Genomic DNA, 8,513 nt, shown 5'->3' with positions numbered 1-8,513 from the left:
GCCAAAATTAGATATTATAAAGATCGGAGTGGGGACGTCTACCGTAGTCGTTTCACCTGCGGGAAATAATAGAAAATCGTTCTCATGCCACATGTACAATACGGCCTTAAAAAATGGGAAGGACATATTTAACTCAGCAGTATTTCTGATGAACAAAGTGACGGTATGGGATGTTCACAGCTGGAATAGCTTTTATCTAGGGTTTGCTTAATCAGATCTGCGCTTAACAACAGCAGATCGGCCCTGAATGTACAGACATATACAATCAGAAGTATTCCGGTTGTAACAATCCATTCTTTTTATTCAGTACTGTGCCCCCAAGACCATATTATCCAATAGCTCATTTTCTTAAAATAATGCATTGAGTCAGGCAGATTTTGCTGTTTTTTCTTTTTCGACAAACATGTGCAGGTTGTCTCTTTTAATGGAGGGAGTGAAATATAGTCAGTTGCAACTCTGTATTTCTGAGATGAGGAATGTTTATATTATGTATTAGTCAGAGCAGTGTTCTCATCTTGGTAGATTTATGCATAATATAGTCAGTTGAATCATCAACTTATATAATTGGTATTTATGTTATTCATCCCACCTCAGATATATGGTAGGCTAAGTTGGTTTGAGTAGGATTTCAGTGAATAAAGATCTGAGAAGATAAAGACAAAATTAAACACAACAATGTATCACCAAGTTTTGAATATATCGACAATAACAGTAATAATGATTTCTTTCATTGACCATAAGGGACCAAGACATTTAGAATAATATAAAAGGACGAAATAAAAGCGTACAAAAAGTGAGATTTACATCAATCAAAAGGAAATCAACAACAATATAGATACAAGGACGCGCTAAAAAGTTCCTGGCTTTGGGTAAAAGAAAATACAGGAGGATCCATTAATTATGATTTTATTCAACATATTCCCTTCTCAGATTCACACACTTATTGCAGTGGTTATCCAGTTTTTCTAAGCCCCGTAAAAAACCTCGGAATGTTGGGCCTTCAACCAGGCTTGTTGCGACACCGTTAAAGCTAGGAACTTTTCAGCACTCTCTCGTATAACAAAAAATATAAACATAAAATTCCAACGAAAAATTCAAAAGTTCCCTAATTAGAGGCCAGCTGTCTCAGAGTATCTCCAGGGAAACATTTCCTACATTTCCCGGATTTCGTTGTCATCTCCATGGTATCAAAAGTGCTCTTTCTCAGTTTGTTTCTTTTTACTTAGAAATGCATGCCTCACACTCACTCACATTATTAACTCACATCTACCTTTTAATAAACGTTATAAGGTAGGATCACCCTCTCTACACTCTTGAGGTGGTACTGGAAGAAGTGTACTAGCGCTTGGTCTGATTGGAAAATGGCTGCCTTCAAACCTTTTGGACGAGTTCACCATACCTCTTTCAACACAATCATCAAACAGAACTATTTACCTCCTTCCTTGCCAAAGAGAGGCAACGCATTTATCTTCACTACAGTCTCGGTAGACAGCTGGATTCATCCGGCACAAGATACAAGCTTTTCGACACAAACTCACAATCACCAATGCACAGACACTGCATGGAAGCTTGCAAGACGATGTTGTTCTCCTGCACGCATCTCGGACAGATTCAGTTACATGCACTTCTACGCCAGTAAGGTTTGTCTCAAGTAAACAATATATCCCTGTAGCACTGTCATGACAATCACTTTCTGAAGTTGTCAACAGTCTCAGATCTGGAAACCTTCCACAAGAGCCTACTTAAACTATTCCTGTCGTTGCTTAGAGTCAATCCCAGACCATCGTCGCCTACATATTCAACTAGCTCAATATAGAAATCTAGTTGTCTCCCTACTGATAGCCTGGTCCAGTTGGTATAGTGCTGTGAACACCTGGCAAACATCCTAGATGCCGAACACCCAACCTCAGTCTACGCTTGGCCTTCGATTGTGGCCTAGATATGGAGATGAACTGTGGAACGATGTATCATACAAAATATACTTACACTGATTCACTCTCATTTTCACCGTCAACGTCTCGTGTCGGCGAATCATCATCGCCCGGAAACAGATGGGAAAGCTGACAAAATTGAAATAAGCAAGATGCAGTCTATCAAAGGTTATATAGTATCAGTAATAATTATTGTAGTAAGCCTGATAAAAAAAAGGGCTCAAAGGAACGCTTAAAAATACGTATTAAATTTCATAATTATACTAGTAGTTTCCAAGATAGTCCGATTGAAACAATCTACATTTTCTCCCCCATCCCCCATTTCCATTGCACAATTCAAACAGTAAGCTCATTACACACGGCACAAACCCTATTCAATTGCCACCAAATAGAATGACAATACCTACTCTACATTACCTTCAAGTAATATAACTCTGCTCTTACAACGTCGACAAATCATGCTCCACACAATTACCATCTATAACATACCACAACAACAACACGTGCGATTACATAATCAAAATTCGTCATATAAAACGAACTCATATTCTACACAATTACATCCAACTTAAACAACCCACATACAAAATACTCTGTACAATCATCACTAGACACTATATCGTACCACAAAATTGTAACAACATATACAAAACACAATCATCAACTAGCATAACAAACACGCACTATATATATCTTACACAACAAACAGATAAAATATTTACATAGCACCTAAAACAACAAAACAAATCCAAAAATAAAACTGAATTAATGCAATATAGAAATACAAATCTACATACCTCAAATACTCCACATATCCAAGAAACACAGGTGCAATTGGTGTTGAAGTAGAAACCCACACAAAATTATTGAAAACCTGATGATGAGGAGGATGAGGAAGAGAAGGATTGTAAGGTGGTGAGCTGAGAGAATCTTTAACATGCCGGATAAAATGCTTAGCGGCATTTCACCTGCTTTAGGTTCTGAGTTCAAATTCCGCTGAGGTCAACTGTATCTTTCATCATTTTGGGGTCGATAAAATAACTAGCAGTTGAACACTGGGGTCGAAATAATCGACTATCCCCGTCTCCCAAGATTTCAGGCGGTGGATCGACAAAATAGTGACAGCGTCGGACAAAATGTCTGGTGTATTTTCCGGTTCTTTACTTAGGGGTTGAAATCTCGCCAAGGTCTTCTTTGCCGTTCATTCTCCCAAACGCTGAGGAAATAAAGTGCAAGTCAAATACTGGGCTCGAAGGTTGCGAATAACCCCTCAAAACAAAATCGTTGACCGTTCACCTAAATTATAAGCAATTATTACTATTAATACAAACGCGGTAGATTGGTAAAATCAATAGAGTGTCAGTTACAATACCTCCTGGTATTTCTTCTGAAAATTTACGCTCTGAGTTCAAATTCCATCATGATCAACTTTTCCTTTTAACCTTTCGAAGTTGATAAAATAAAGTGCTAGTTAATTACTACTATCATACTATCACTCAAATTCCTGTCCTTCTATCCATATTAGAAACAATTCTTTTTATTATTAACGATTAAAATAGAATGCAAATATTCCTTTGAGACCGTATAGACATCATCAAATTGGTAAACCTTTGACACTCCATATCAATATTTGCCTGTTTGTTATGAGAGTAGCAGTGTTACTTTAATCAGTCTCGTTCTGAGATCTTCTGAAAGAGAAATCTGTGTGATAGTAACGAAACTACATCATAAAAGCTAGTATCCTTCTTAATGTTCACAATATTCTTTAGCTCTTTCGGTTTACCTTTTCCACTTGTGCACGCTCCTGTCACCCACCTTTTATTCTTTCATCACTGTTTCATAGTTTCATCTCCCATATTTCCTACAATCCTTACTTCTTAGAATAACAATCCTTTGGAATTCCCTGACCACACATATTATTCACAAGTACCGAACTACTAATATTGAGGACTAACATTAGCTTTCTTAGTCTCAACTGTCTGCAAAAAGCTTCAAAGACCATGGGCAATAAATTCCATCTCTAATTTTCTAAGTGACATTCTTCAAGTTTACTCACTTGATTGATTAAAGGACGACTATGAACATGAAGGGGATACCGAATGATGTAAACTGGAAGAGTTTAGCTTGGGCGAATTGATTTCCTATATTTACATGATAGTATAGATTGTGATTAAGTTGTAGCAGCTTAGCTTTAAGTCTGCCTGCTGGGGCACATCTATAGCGAAAGGCTTCCCAGCTTTTACTGTTTCGTTTTTCAGTTATAGTATATCAGAAAGCTACATCATATATGCCATTTCCATTTATAGAACCGCCTATAAGGACATGAGGGCATTTGGTTGTCATTTCTTGCAGTACAAGCAACCATGTAGAAGTTGGCTCGTTAGTTAGAGAGTGATAAGTAGAAGTGATGATCAGTTACGTCAAATGTGCAGAGACAGTCTTAAAACAAGGCAAGCAGGTGTCAATAACAGACACTATCGCAACGGATCCTGTCGGAAATTGAAAAAGTATTGCTGGATTTAAACATCGAAAACATGCCCCCGCAAAAATGCTTATAACACTTGAATCAACTGAGATAGGCCTCTGGAGGTGGCTCCATTAATATATTAGGAATTAGTCAATAGACGTAATCAATATACATATAAGTTCGGTTATAGCCTAGAATCACAGGTAGTATATAGCGAGATAGCCTCAATCTAGTCACTCTGTTTAGTAGAAATAGCAGCAAAACCCACTTCAAGTCACACCCCATCATCTTAAAAAGGAGAAGGACACATTAAATAATGTATTTCAAAATACAGCGAGAAAGATAGGATAGTCAGGAAAGGAATGTCTTTGACCGCAGGTCTACTCGTTCACTGTTGACCTGGGACTAAGGAACAATAACAACATACCCTTTTAATACAACACACTTTTATATAACATACCAGTTACTTATATAATCTCCAGATTCTATATACCCATAGCAAATTCAAGAAACCTTGTCCATCTGGCACTGAAGTTAAGATGCAACAACGAAAACTGGAGCCATTATGAATTCAACAAGAAATCGAACCTGTATTGCAAGCACAACTCACCAACTCTTTGCCACTATTCATCACTATTCTAGTGGCAGCTGAATCAATATTATTATTATAACACTGGAAATACGGTGAGCTGGCAGAGAAGCTCAAGTGTCAGATTAATTATGTTGCAAACATATTTTTTTATTTAGTCATATATGTATGTGTGTGTGTGTGAGAGAGAGAGCGCACGCTCACGCGTGTGCGTTAATGTGTGCGTGCGCATGCGTGCATGAGTGTGCATAAGTGCGTGTGTGTACATGCGTGCGTGTGTGTACATGCGTGCGTGTGTATTATTTTAGTTTTCTTCGGTCACAAAATCCAAGTGTTGAATGTTATCGCAAACAACATCTGGAAGCAGAGAGACACCTGCAAACACAAGTGCTTGAGCCATTAGCTCCAATATCCTAAAACATGCAGATGGAAGAATATTTAAAAATTTTTTTTATTTCAAACATTTTTAGTATAATTTTAGCATTCTTGACTGAAGGAAGAAACGAAACTTCACGAGATAGTGCCTCTAGGGATAGCGAGGGAAGCTAACAGTCGCTTGATCTACGACAAATAGCAGTCAGATCAGAAAAAGGGATAGTCAATTGGGCAAAATAACGGGATAGTTACGGCCGGAATATTAATTATAGCCCTACTCGATATTACGGCTTAACTGAGGTCAAATGATTTGTCTTTACAGAATTTTGCACTTCTATACATACAAAAATTCGATTTTTCACATTCAATATATATCTCCAAAAATGGTCTCTCTTCGTTGATTTCCTCCCCTATTAGCCATCTAGGATCAATTTATATAAAAAAAAAAAATGAAAAAACATCAATAGTGAACTAAGTTAAATCATCTGTGTGATAAACTTGGAAAATTTTAGTCCTTCATTTAATAAAAATATATCAGCCCTTTTAGAATTTGCTTTTTATTTTTGCTTAAATACAAAAAGGTCTTATATTTTAGGGAGACCAGAAGAGATAGAATTAGAACCGTCTTAACTGCAATATAGGTCCTCGGGCAAAGTAGCGCATTGTGGACCCTACATTTCTTTCTTGATAGCAAGTCGCTGTATATATTGGTTAAAAATTGAGACCGTAGAGCCGTGGGATCCGTGGACAAGTGCTCACTATGTCTAAAATCTGGGACGGTACTGGATATATTGTGTAGCAGTAACGCCCTTCTTTAGGGAATTACCCGCTTTAGCAGTAGAGTAAAACTACTTCAGAAATTAGCTGTCTATAGGTTTGCCTTGTTCTCAGAAACCACAAGCACTTTACTTTAAATGGTAGCTTTTTATCTAGGAATAATTTCTAGCATTTATTCGTAAGAAAGCGGCGAACTGGCAGAATCGTTATCGCGCCGGATAGGATGCTTGGAGGCATCTCATACGTCTTTCTGCGCTGAGTTCAAATTTCGCCGACGTGGTCTTTACTTTTCATCTTTACGGGGTCGATAAAATAAGTATCATTTGAGTACTGATGTCGATGTAACCGACTAACACTCCATCAAAACTCAGGCCTTGTGCTTATAGTAGGAAGATCGTGAGCATAGTGGACACCCATCTGTCATCGATGATGGTCAATTAAAGACAGTGATTGAGAAAGATCCACGTAAAACCACTCGGGAAATGGCAAAAGAACTTCACGTTAAGTAGAATACTACCTGCAACGATTTGCATGCGATCGGAAAATAAAAAAAGCTCGACAAATGGGTACCACACGATTTGAATGGAAACCAGAAAATGCGCAGATAGGAAATTTGCTCGTCGCTTCTTCTTGGTAAGCACCGATCCATTTCTCGACCGTATTGTAACTTGAAATAAAAATTGGATTCTGTACAATACTAAAAAGCGTTCTTCGTAGTAGTTGAACCAAAATAAAGCACCGAAAGCCTTTCCTAAACCCTAGAACTTCAAAAAGAAGGTTATGGTGACTGTTTGGTGGTGTACTGTGGGACTCATCCACTATAACTTCTTAAAACCTGGAAAAACCATTACTGCAGAAACATATTGCCATGAAATTGCCAAAATGGACGAAAAATTGCTACTCCTCCGTCCCAACTGGTCAATAGAAGAGGGCCAATCATTCTTCATGACAATGCTCGACCACACGTTTCACTAATGACGCTCCAGAAGTTGAGGGAACTTGGTTACGAAGTTCTTCCTCACCCAGCTTATTCAAAAGACCTATCTCCTACTTACTAGCACTTTTTCAAGCACCTTAATTGTTTCCCACGAGAGGAGTTCGAAAATCAATCCGAAGCTGAAAGTGCGTTCAAAGAGTTCATCAGCTCCAGAATTCCAGATTTTTATGTTATTCGAATAAGCAAACTTGTAACACGTTCACAACAATGTGTTGATTGTAATGGTATTTAATTTGATGAATAAAATTTCCGTATTGTCGAAATATATTGCGATGAATTTCATGTTTCAAAACATTGCTTAGTTTTTACTCAACATGATAGAATGTTGACCTTGGTGCCATTTAAATCAGAACTGAATCTACTTTGTAATTTTTGCTCCGCTATTTAGTGAAAACATATTGTGAGTGATGGGCGCTCAACAGTTTATACAAAACAATTAGTTCGTAATACTCAGTCCGATTACAAGGTTTAGTGATTCGGGTGGCGGACTCATGATCGTAGGATTGTAGTTTCGATTCCTGAACCGGACGATGCTTTGTGCTCTTGAGAAAACACTTCATTTCACGTTGTTCCAGTTCATTCAGTTGATGAAAATGAGCAATTATGCGACGGACTTGCCTCCCGCCCAGGGCTACAGAGATCAGGAAACCATCCTTATGAGTTATATAACTCGAGAAGGCGATTTATTGTTTGATGGTGGCGAGTAGGCGGAATTGTTAGCACGCTGGCATTTCGTCTATCTTTATGTTCTGAGTTCAAGTTCCGCTGAGGCAGACTTCACCATACCTCTTTTCGGGGTCGATAAAATAAGTACCAGCTGAGCACAGGGGTTAGTGTAATTGACTTAATTCCTCCCCCCACCCCAAATTGCTAACCTTGTGCCAAAATTGGAAACTAATATTCAGTCGATTTGTTTGTTTATTTTTTTGTTTTGTGAAGGTGTGTGCTTTAACTCGTAGGATTATAATGTTTCTACATGAACTTAGTCATTCACTGAAGGTAATGAATAGCTATTTTAAGTACGAGTTAATTTATTTTCATTTAAAAGTCCGCATTTCTTGTGACACTCTATTTTTCCTATATTTTTACTTCTTATATTTCGTATCATTGCTGCCACATAACTTCCTGAAATATCGTATGTTGCTTCCGGTGCACTGAACAGTGTGAAGGCGTTCAAAAACATGTATATGGTTGTCGGCTTTTGTAACAATATTGCTTTGCCTCAAACTATAAATATTAGCAAGAACTTCCATTACATACGCACTCACAAAGACATGCACACATCCAAACACAGCCATACACACACATACGCGTGTACATATATATATATATATAAATAAATATATATATATATATATATATATATATATATATATA

At 37.6% G+C, this 8,513-nt stretch overlaps 1 long non-coding RNA gene across 1 annotated transcript in view; it reads right to left on the bottom strand.

Moving 5' to 3' along the window:
* Positions 1-274: 274 nt before the first annotated feature.
* LOC106868829 (uncharacterized) overlaps positions 275-8,513 on the bottom strand; it is a 67,782-nt gene continuing 59,543 nt past the window's right edge. The window contains exons 2-4 of the long non-coding RNA XR_001409341.2: positions 2,729-3,147; positions 1,987-2,060; positions 275-643 (exon numbers count right to left, since the gene is read on the bottom strand). This is a non-coding gene — a long non-coding RNA (uncharacterized LOC106868829). The remainder of the gene's footprint in view (positions 644-1,986; positions 2,061-2,728; positions 3,148-8,513) is intronic.

The sequence above is a fragment of the Octopus bimaculoides genome, chromosome 2, assembly GCF_001194135.2.
Source record: "Octopus bimaculoides isolate UCB-OBI-ISO-001 chromosome 2, ASM119413v2, whole genome shotgun sequence".
Taxonomy (NCBI): Eukaryota; Metazoa; Mollusca; class Cephalopoda; order Octopoda; family Octopodidae; genus Octopus; species Octopus bimaculoides.
Note: the sequence above shows the minus strand (reverse complement) of the source record. Positions and strands in the feature narration are given on the sequence as shown.